This window comes from Rhinopithecus roxellana, chromosome 3 (assembly GCF_007565055.1).
Source record: "Rhinopithecus roxellana isolate Shanxi Qingling chromosome 3, ASM756505v1, whole genome shotgun sequence".
NCBI classification, from domain to species: Eukaryota; Metazoa; Chordata; class Mammalia; order Primates; family Cercopithecidae; genus Rhinopithecus; species Rhinopithecus roxellana.
The window spans coordinates 3,125,128-3,135,281 of NC_044551.1; the positions used below are offsets into that span (position 1 = coordinate 3,125,128).

The 10,154-nt window shown below is 40.2% G+C and overlaps 1 pseudogene; it reads left to right on the forward strand.

Annotated features, from left to right (window-relative positions):
* The first annotated feature begins 494 nt into the window (after nucleotides 1–494).
* LOC104653748 lies at nucleotides 495–1,406 on the forward strand (annotated as a pseudogene).
* Nucleotides 1,407–10,154: the final 8,748 nt, after the last annotated feature.

Genomic DNA, 10,154 nt, shown 5'->3' on the forward strand with positions numbered 1-10,154 from the left:
GGTAGATTAATTTTTTAACAGCAACGATAATGGAAAAATGGTGACAAAGGATATAGAACTTTTGTTTCAAAATAAAATGGTAAGAGTAGATACTGATCATAAATGAACAATGATTTCAGGAAAGTAAAAAAATGTTTCCTAAATGTGAATCAGATTTTGTGTTTATCTTCCCCTTAGGGGAAGTAGTCTCACAACATACGTTCCATCCTCTTTTAATGGAACCAATGTTCATTTTTCCCAAAGCATTGATACGACCACACATGATCCCTAGTGGTAGCAGGAATTGAAAAAAAATCACAGTTTGTAAAATCATTGAGCTGAGTTCAATAGATGAGGGGAAGTGAGGGGCATTCCTACTGATCTCCTGTAAATTGTTACCAGAATTGATGAAATACAGAGGAAAAGAGAAGGAAGTCTGCCCAGAGCCCCAGAATCAAAGCTCGTTCCCAGTCGAGTCCCATCTCACAGCTGCCAGCCTCCTCTTTCCTTTCAACATGACAGATGCCACTGTGACCTTCTCCAAGGACTTTCTGGCAGGTGGGGTGGCTGCAGCCATATCCAAGACCACAGCAGTGCCCATCAAGTGGGTCAAGTTGCTGCTGCTGCAAGTACAGCACACCAGCAAGCAGACCACCGCAGATAAGCAATGCAAGGGCTTGACAGACTCTGTGGTTCATACCAAGGAGCAGGGAGTCCTGTCCTTCTGCCATAGTAACCTGGCCAGTGTCATCAGAAACTTACCCATCTAGGCTGTCAACTTTGCCCGAGGTAAATAGAGGCAGATCTTCCCAGGTCGGGTGGACAAGAGGCCCCAGTTGTGGTGCTACATTGCAGGCTATCTGGCCCCCACTGATGCCACTGGGCCACATTCTTGCGTGTGGTGTACTTTCTTGATTTTTGCAGCTGCTTGACCTTGTACCCATCTAGCAGCTACTGTGGGTAAAGCTAGAGCTGGAAGGGAATCCAGAAGCCTCAGTAACTGCCTGGTTAAGATCTACAAATCCAATGGAATTAAGAGACTGCACCAAGGCTTTAATGTGTCAGTGTGGGGTATTATCATCTACCAAGCTTCCTACTTTGGTATCAGTGACATTGCAAAAGGAATTCTTCCAGATCCCAAGAACACTAATATCTTCATCAGCTGGATGATCACACAATCTGTCACTGGCATTGCTGGGATAGAAAGTCATTCCTATCCATTTGACACTGTTTGCCACCACAAGATGATGTGGTCAGGGTACAAAGGAACTGATATTCTGTACGCAGGCATTCTTGACTGCTGGAGGAAAATTGCTCATGATGAAGGAGACAAAGCTTTTCTCAAAGGTGCATGGTCCAACATTCTCAGAGGCATGGATGGTGCTTTTGTGCTTTTCTTATGTGATAAAATCAAGAAGTACACATAAGTTATTTCCTCGGTTTTTTTCCCCTGTGAACAGGCATGTTATATTACATAAAATATCTTGAGCCTTGTTGATAGACTCTGGGTTGTGCATTCATTAATGGCAACTATGTACTGTTGAAAATCAGAAGCAATAATATTCATATGACCAGTTCTCACTTAAAGCCATTTCTATCATGATGACAGTGGTAATGATGATTATGATTATGATTATGGGACTGAATTACATTTTTTATTTCAGTCATTCCTGATAAGTAACAAATATGAACAAATAAAAATATCTAAGATACAAAGAAAGAGAAAGAAATCCACGGTAACTGAAAGAGGTTCAAATCTACCAGTAAATCTGGTAGACTGGAACAATCGAATTGGAACAGAGCTCTGTCAACACACACACACACTCACACTCACCCTAAAAAGCTTTCACAAAAAGGAAAATCGTAAACGTGGAACTATTACCTCCCAAGAGTTCACTCTGTTCTCTCCTGTTGTCTGGTAGTGGAATACCCCAAGGCCAGTCCTTGCTCCTCTTTTCTTCTTGATCTACATTCCTGTCCTAGATGAGCCTATCTAGTCTCATGGTTTTAAACATAATTTCCCAAATGCATATTTCATTCAGATTCCCTTCCCAAACTCCAGGCTTGCACATAAGCATTTGTACTGGACATCTGAAATTTAGAACGTCAAAATTGAACCCCTCATCTCCTCCTGTAAAACTTATTCTATGTGCAGTCTTTTTAATGCTGGTTAATGGAAACCCTAGCTTTTTCCTTTTTATTTGAATTAATTTTAGGCTCATGGATAAGTTGCAAAAATAGTACAGAGTTCCTGTGAATCCTTCACCCTGATTCCCCCCAAAATAACATGTTACATAACTACAGTACAAGTATAAAAAATCAGGAAATTGGCATTGGTACAATACTATTGACTAAACAAACTACGGACCTTTTTCGATTTCACCAGTTTTTATATGCACTTTTTTTCTTGATGTATGAAATGTTCTAAGAAATGTTGTTACATGTTGAGATATTTGTAACCAGCAGTAGATACAATCAGTATGTAGAATTATTCCTTTAGCCCAAACAAGCTCCCTCATGCCCTCTCCCCTCCAACCCTAACACCTGGCAACCACTGATCCATTCCACATCTCTATAATTGTGTCATATTGAGAATGTTATATAAGTTGAATCACATGGTAGGTAGTTTTTTGAGACTGATGTTTTTTATCTCTCAGCCTGATACCCTTGACATCCATTCAAGTTGTTACATGCATCCTTTTTATTTTTTGTCTGAGCAGTATTTGCTTATATAGATACACCACAGTTTGTTTATTCATTCACTTGTTGAAGGACATTTGTGTTGTTTCTACTTTTTGCCTATTAGAAATAAAGCTGCTATGAATAATTTGTGTACTGGGTTTTGTTTAACGTAAGTTTTCATTTCTCTGGGATAAACATCCAGGACTGGGGTTGCCAGATCATATGGGAAGTATATGTTTAACTTTATAAGAAATTCCAAACTGTATTCCTGACTAGCCATACCACTTTACATTTCTACCAACAATATCTGAGACCCAGTTGTTCCTCATCCTTGTCAGCACTTGGTATTGTATTTTTTACTTTAGGCATTCTGATAGGTATGCTGGAGTATCTCATGGTGACTTTAATTGTATTTCCCCAAGGGTTAATAATGTTAAACATCTTTTCATGTGCTTCTCTGCCATCTTTTAGATATGTATTTGTTCAGATCTTTTCCCCATTTTCAAATGGGATTATTTTCTTGTTGAGTTTAAAGAGTGCGTGTGTGTGTGTGTGTATATATATGTGTGTGTATATATATGTGTGTATATATATCTATATATATATACAGATAGATAGATGAATGGATGGATAGATAAGTAGACAGATAGACAGACAGACAGACAGATACTGGATACAAAGCCTTTGTGGGATATGTGATTTGCAAATAATTTTTCCAAGGCTATGAATTTATTTTTATTTTCTTAATGGAATATTTAAACAGAGCAAAAATTTTTAATTTTGATGAGTCCAATACATTGTTTGTTTTCTTTTATGCATCATGCTTTTGGTGTCAAGTTTAAGAATTCTTTGCTTATCTATAGGTCAGGAAGATCTTCTTCAGTATTTTCTTTCTAAAGTTTTATAATTTTACACTTTGATTGATGGAAAATTTTGAATTATTTTTGTATAAGAGATTCACCATCTTCTCAGTTACTCAAGTCAATAGCTTTGAAGTTACCTTCGAATTCTCTCTTACTCTTATACCCCACATCAAAACCATTAGGAATTTCTACTGAGTCTACTTCTCATCAGTTTCACATCTACCATTCTGGGCTGGCCCATTATTATCACTCATCCATTTTCTATCCTTGTTCTCGATCCTCAACACGGCTTCCTCTCCTCTCCTCTCCTCCCCTCTCCTCTCCTCCCCTCCACTCCCCTCCCCTGTCCTCTCCTTCTTTTCAGAGACAAAGTCTCACTCTGTCACCGAGGCTGGAGTGCAGTGGTGCAACCATTGCTCACTGCAGCCTCAAACTCCTGGGCTCAAGTGATCTTCCTGCCTCAGCCTCCCAAAATGCTGGGATTATAGGCATGTGCCATCATGCCGGGCCAAAATTGACCATTTTTAAGGCATAAGAGAAATTGGGTCACTCTTCTGCCCTCCAGTGTCTCCCATTTCTCTACATGATGTGCTCCATCCCTTACTTCTCTGACCACATTTTCTAGTACTTTACATTCAATCTCTCCACTCCCTCCCCACCGGTGTCCTAGTGTTTTTTAACCATACCAGGCATACCCCTACTTTGTAGCTTTTGTACTGGCTGTTCCTTTAACTGAAATGCTCCTCCACTAGAAAGCCACATGACTAACTCCTTCACCTTTTTTAAGACTTTGCTCAAAACTGTCACCTTTGCAATGAGGCCTACCCTGACCACTCTAAACTTTCAACCTGCTGCCTGTCACCCACTAGCACTCACAGTCACTCTTACCTTGCTCTGCTTTTAATTTTGTCCATAGCACTTAACATCTCCTAAGGCATTTCCTAATTTGCCTACATATTGTATTTCCTATCTTATTGTCTATTGCCACCCTGCTAGAAAATAGCCCCCATGAAGGCAGAGTTCCTTGTTTTGTTCACTGACATATCCCATGCTCTCAAAAGTGCCTGGCAATCATAGGGACTCGATAAGTCTTTTTATCATGGATAGAATAATAGTACATTTTAAATTAGTGATTTGCAAAGTATGGTCCACCCACTTCTGTGAGTTCCCCAAATTCTTTCAAGGAATCTGCTAGATCAAAACTATTTTCATCATAATAATATTGAAATGGATATATCTTGCTGTCTGTATTAGGCAGTTCTTGCATTGCTATAAAGAAATACCTAAGACTGGGTAATTGATAAGAGGTTTAATTGGCTAATTGGTTCTATAAGCTGTACAAGAAGCATGGCACCGGCATCTGCTTCTGGGGAGGCCTCAGGAAACTTTTACTCATGGCAGAAGTTGAAGCAGGAGCAGGCACATCATGTGGCCAAAGCAGGAGTAAGAGAGAGAATGGGGGGACGGTGCCATATACTTTACAATAACCAGATCTGACAAGAAGTCACTCATTATTGCAAGGACAGCACCAAACCATGAGAGATCCACTCTGACGACCCAAACACCTCCCCCCAGGCCCCACCTCCAGCACTGGGGATTACATTTCCACATGAGATTTAGGTGAGGACAAATATCCAAACTATGTCACTCTCTGGGTTGACATTTGCATTGAAGGTGCAAAAGCACTGGTGGATAAAACTGCTAGAATCCTCACACTCATCAAGGCAGTGGCACCAAACTATTGTAATAATCATCTTTTTTTTTTTTTGAGATGGAGTCTCACTCTGTTGCCCAGGCTGGAATGCAGTGGTGCAGTCTCGGCTCACTGTAACCTCCACCTCCCAGGTTCAAGCGATTCTCCTGCTTTAGCCTCCTGAGTAGCTGGGACTACAGGTGCATGCCACCACACTGAGCTAATTTTTGTATTTGTAGTAGAGACAGGGTTTCACCATGTTGGCCAGGCTGGTCTCGAATTCCTGACCTCAGGTGATCTGCCCACCTTGGCTTCCCAAAGTGCTGAGATTACAGGCATGAGCCACCACACCCGGCCAAATAGTCATATTCTTCACTGCCATAGCACTCATGATTTAAAAGGAAAAGAAAATGACTTCTAATATGAGGTTATAGAAAAAAAAATTAAAGAAAAATAGTTTCGCTTGGAAATGTCCTTGATAAAGCACTAAAAATTGTTAGTTATCAACCTTTGAGTGTACTGTTTTTTAATATTCCATTATAAAATGGAAAGTTCTTGTAAGGCACTTTTATTGCATGCTAAAGTACTGATGGACTTGAGGAAAACAATTTGTGTGAGTATTGGAGTTGCACACTGAACTAGACACTTTTTTCAGGCAACATCGTATTTTCTTGAAAAAACACTGAGTGGCAAAGTATGGTTATTCAGATGCGGGTATTGGTGGACATTTTACCTTGTATTCTAGTCACTTTAAGGAAAAATAACAGTGTTTGTTGGCCAGTTGTGTCATAATTTTTTCTTTTTTTTTGAGATACAGTTTCTGTATTGTTGCCTAGGCTGGAGTATAATGGCACGATCTTGGTTCACTGCAACCTCCACCTCCCCGGTTCAAGCAATTCTTCTGCCTCAGCCTTGTGAGTAGCTGGGATTACAGGGGTGCACCACCATGCCCAGCTAATTTTTGTATTTTTAGAAGAGACAGGGTTTTGCCATGTTGGCCAGGCTGATCTTGAACTCCTGGCCTCAAGGGATCCACCCATTTTGGCCTCCCAAAGTGCTGAGATCACAGACGTGAGCCACCGCACCCGGCCGTTGTGTCATAATTTTATACATACTCTAGTTTCATAAAAAATCTCATTAGTTGATATTGAATGCATTTTATTGTGTTTAAGATTTTTCATTATTAAGCTAGGTATCTCAAAACTTTTTTCTGATACACTTTCTCTTTCATCTTCAGTTTCTTGCCAGCTCTATGTTTTAGTCAAAAGCCTTTCTATTGCAGATGCTAGAACCCTAGTTTAAATGAGCTTAAGCAAAAAAAAAAAAAGAAGTAGAAGAAGAAGAAGAATTAGCTCACAGATAAATTGGTTCAGAAGGCCCTGAGGTCAAGCTCAATCAAGCCAGATCCAGGGTCTAAACCTCCAGACTTTTCATCTCTATTATTTGTCTCCACTTGGCTACACTCGGCATGCTATCTATGCCTCTCCAATTAGAGGAGTCACGAAAGTGGCCACAGTCATCCCCAGCTTTATGTTATCCCGGATGAGCAAACAAGGAAGAAGGAGAGCTTCAGTCCCCTAGTATCCATAGTTCCTCTCTCCTTCTCTCTCTTACACACACTGTATACTCTGGCCATGACTGGATCATATTTCCACCTCTGTGTGTCCAGTCAGTGCTACAGCAAGATGGGTCCAGTCCCAGTCACATGCCAACCCTGGAAGTGGGATATTTATAAGACCCATTATGCATACACACACAGCCAGATGAATTTGAGGAAAAACGGATCCACAAGAAAAAGATGCTGGCAGAAAAAAAACAGCGTCCCACTACAACATGAGACAGAATCCCTGTATATTTGTACACCCTGCTCCCACAGCTAAGAACCTTATAAGGACAACAGAAAGTTTTTAGAAATAAGCAATGCTTGACTTATAGTTTTCAAAATCACTACTCTATAATTTCAAGAAATGTCTGGGTTGAGGGAGTGGAGTAAACTGACGCTAGGAAATCAATCGCCTCTTATGAACCCCTATCTGACCATTCAAGAGAGAGGAAAGAAATTCAAATTGTCAGCAAATTATTATAAAAGTAAAATAAGGTTAAGTAACGCAATTCACGGGATAATGCATTCAGGATATAAACCAGAAAACGCTGCACAGATAGGTAGAATGTGGTCCTACTTAGTAGCGATTATATTTTTCTTCCAATAACATTGGAAACCAGCATTTCTAGATACTACTATAAAGGAAAGTCATAGCTGTCTCTTAATTCATTCTTGAAATGCAAGTCTCCAAATCAATGGACTGAGAACAGGGGCCATTCTCATGTTACCAATTCCAGCTGCACTGTAGGTGCCCTGCTCATATCTCCTCACCATTACCATGTCAGCTCATGGTGCCTATCTTCCACTTTCTTCGGCCACCTGAGCACACTTTGTCCACCCACAAGCAGGCAGGCCGAAAATGTGAAAGTATTAACAGCCCATCAATGTTCAACTATTGACTTACAGGAGTTGGTCGTGGTGACTCTGTGGGGTGAGTGGAACATTGTTTTCCAGAGTAGGCTTTAGCTCCAGCTGCCCAGGGTGGAGGCTGGCTTGTAACACACTCTTTACCGGTTACCTTCATCTTCTCTCACATCCCACTCACCTGTTGGTGTTTCTTTCACCTGCCAAACAAAATGCTTTTATCTGGATCTTTATCTCAGGGTCTGCTTTTAAGAGGAGAGAGAAAAGAATTGAAAAGGCTTGTATTGAGGGAGTCGTTCATGCTTTTCCTGCACTTTGAAGTACACAGAGCTTATTCCAGCAAGGTGCCACGTAACCAGAAATCATTCTTTTGTTAACTTTAAGAAACTAGAGGGCCGGGCGCGGTGCCTCAAGCCTGTAATCCCAGCACTTTGGGAGGCCGAGACGGGTGGATCACGAGGTCAGGAGATCGAAACCATCCTGGCTAACACGGTGAAACCCCATCTCTACTAAAAAATACAAAAAACTAGCCGGGCAAGGTGGCGGGCGCCTGTAGTCCCAGCTACTCGGGAGGCTGAGGCAGGAGAATGGCGTGAACCGAAGAGGCGGAGCTTGCAGTGAGCCGAGATCCGGCCACTGCACTCCAGCCTGGGTGACAGAGCGAGACTCCGTCTCAAAAAAAAAAAAAAAAAAAAAAAAAAAAAAAAAAAAAAAAAAAAAAAAAAAAAAACTAGAGGACCAAGGTGCACAAAATGAGAGAAAAAGTTCTGTAAACATATGCACTTGAGTCTCACATAGATGTATTTATTCAGCCTTAGGACCTCCTCCAAAACCAAAATGTAAAACATAAAACAAAGTTAGTGATAGAATAACCAAGGTCGACTGACCTCTTGGATCCACCCTCCATCTTTCTGAGTTTAAATGAGTGTATAATTGGAAGCAAATGGGTGTGGCAGGGAGGGGAATGGAAGGAGAGAGGAGGCAGACACATTTAATACATGGCCTCAAACTACTAGGCTGCTTTGTTTCCCGATTTCCTCCTTTGTGTCTATGCACTTTAATCAACCTCAAGGTGTGCACACTTGGTGAACTGAAACACATAATCATCACCTGCAGAATTTATAGATTATATTCTATATGGTCTGCTTGAGATGGCAGGAAACCCAACAATACTTTTTTTAAAAAAAGTTTCTTAACTGGTTAAAAGAAAAAAAGCTTTTGAAAGTGTAAGCTCTAGGTGTTCAGAAAACTTATTCTAACAGTTCCTTCCCCCAAAGTCATATAACCTATAGACATATAACATATTGTGCTCTAAGATACTTTCCTTTCCATTTCCTTTATTTTTTTTTTTTTCAGAGTCTTACTCTGTTGCCCAGGCTGGAGAGCAGTTGCACAATCTTGACTCCTGGGTTTAAACGATTCTCCTGCCTCAGCCTCCAGAGTAGCTGGAATTACAGGTGTGTGCCATCATACCCATCTAATTTTTGTGTTTTTAGTAGAGACACAATTTCACCATGTTGGCCAGGCTGGTTTCAAACTCACAACCTAAGGTGATCTGCCTGCCTCGGCCTCCCAAAGTGCTGAGATCATAGGTGTGAGCCATCGTGCCCAGCCCTCCCTTCCATTTCTTAATTAAATATTCTAAAAGCAAGTTATAAAGCACTTGTGTTTCACATATAATAAGTATTCATTTAAATGATGTTTGGCAAGTATTCTACTAACCGAGCAATTTAAAGACAAGGTATTTTACTCACAATTGCTCATAGATATTTGGTATAAATATAAATATACAAATAAAAGCTTACAAATATTGTACTCCTGTCACACATAACCACAGACTTTAAAATATCAATTTACCTTAACAGTACAAGAAGCTCATGAAAATTCATTGTCAGGGAAGAACCGAAATGAGTCAAGAGAACAATGTGTTATTTTTCTTTTACTTCAATTATCTTTACATAATTTCTAATTTTGTGATGAGTCATTTTGGAATATTGCTTTCTTAAAAATCTACTGATTGCCTCAATACCTGCCAGAGGTTCTGTGGGGTATTTAAGGAGTATGTAGGAAAGAGTAGTTCCAGTAAATTTGTTGTAAAACTTAACCTACAAATTGAATTATTTACTATGAAATAAGTAATTTTTATTTTTTGGGAAATTGACAGTCTTCAAAGCTGTCATATTCCAGAGACACTTCACACTTAAGGAAGAGGATATTTCATCCAAGTGTCAATAGCTATAACTCCAAGGATCCAGGACACTTGTGCTTCTCTCTGGACACACCTTTAGGTGTGGTGGTTTAGCAGTTACAGTGCTGCAACACAGCTGAAAACAATCTGCCACATAACAACATTTAAAATTATGCCATTAGTGCCCCTAAAACAATATCCCCGTGGGGATTCTCTGACTGTCCGTGTTTCCATCAGAAGGTGATAAACTTAAGGACTGGTTGTCCAAGAACATACCTAAAG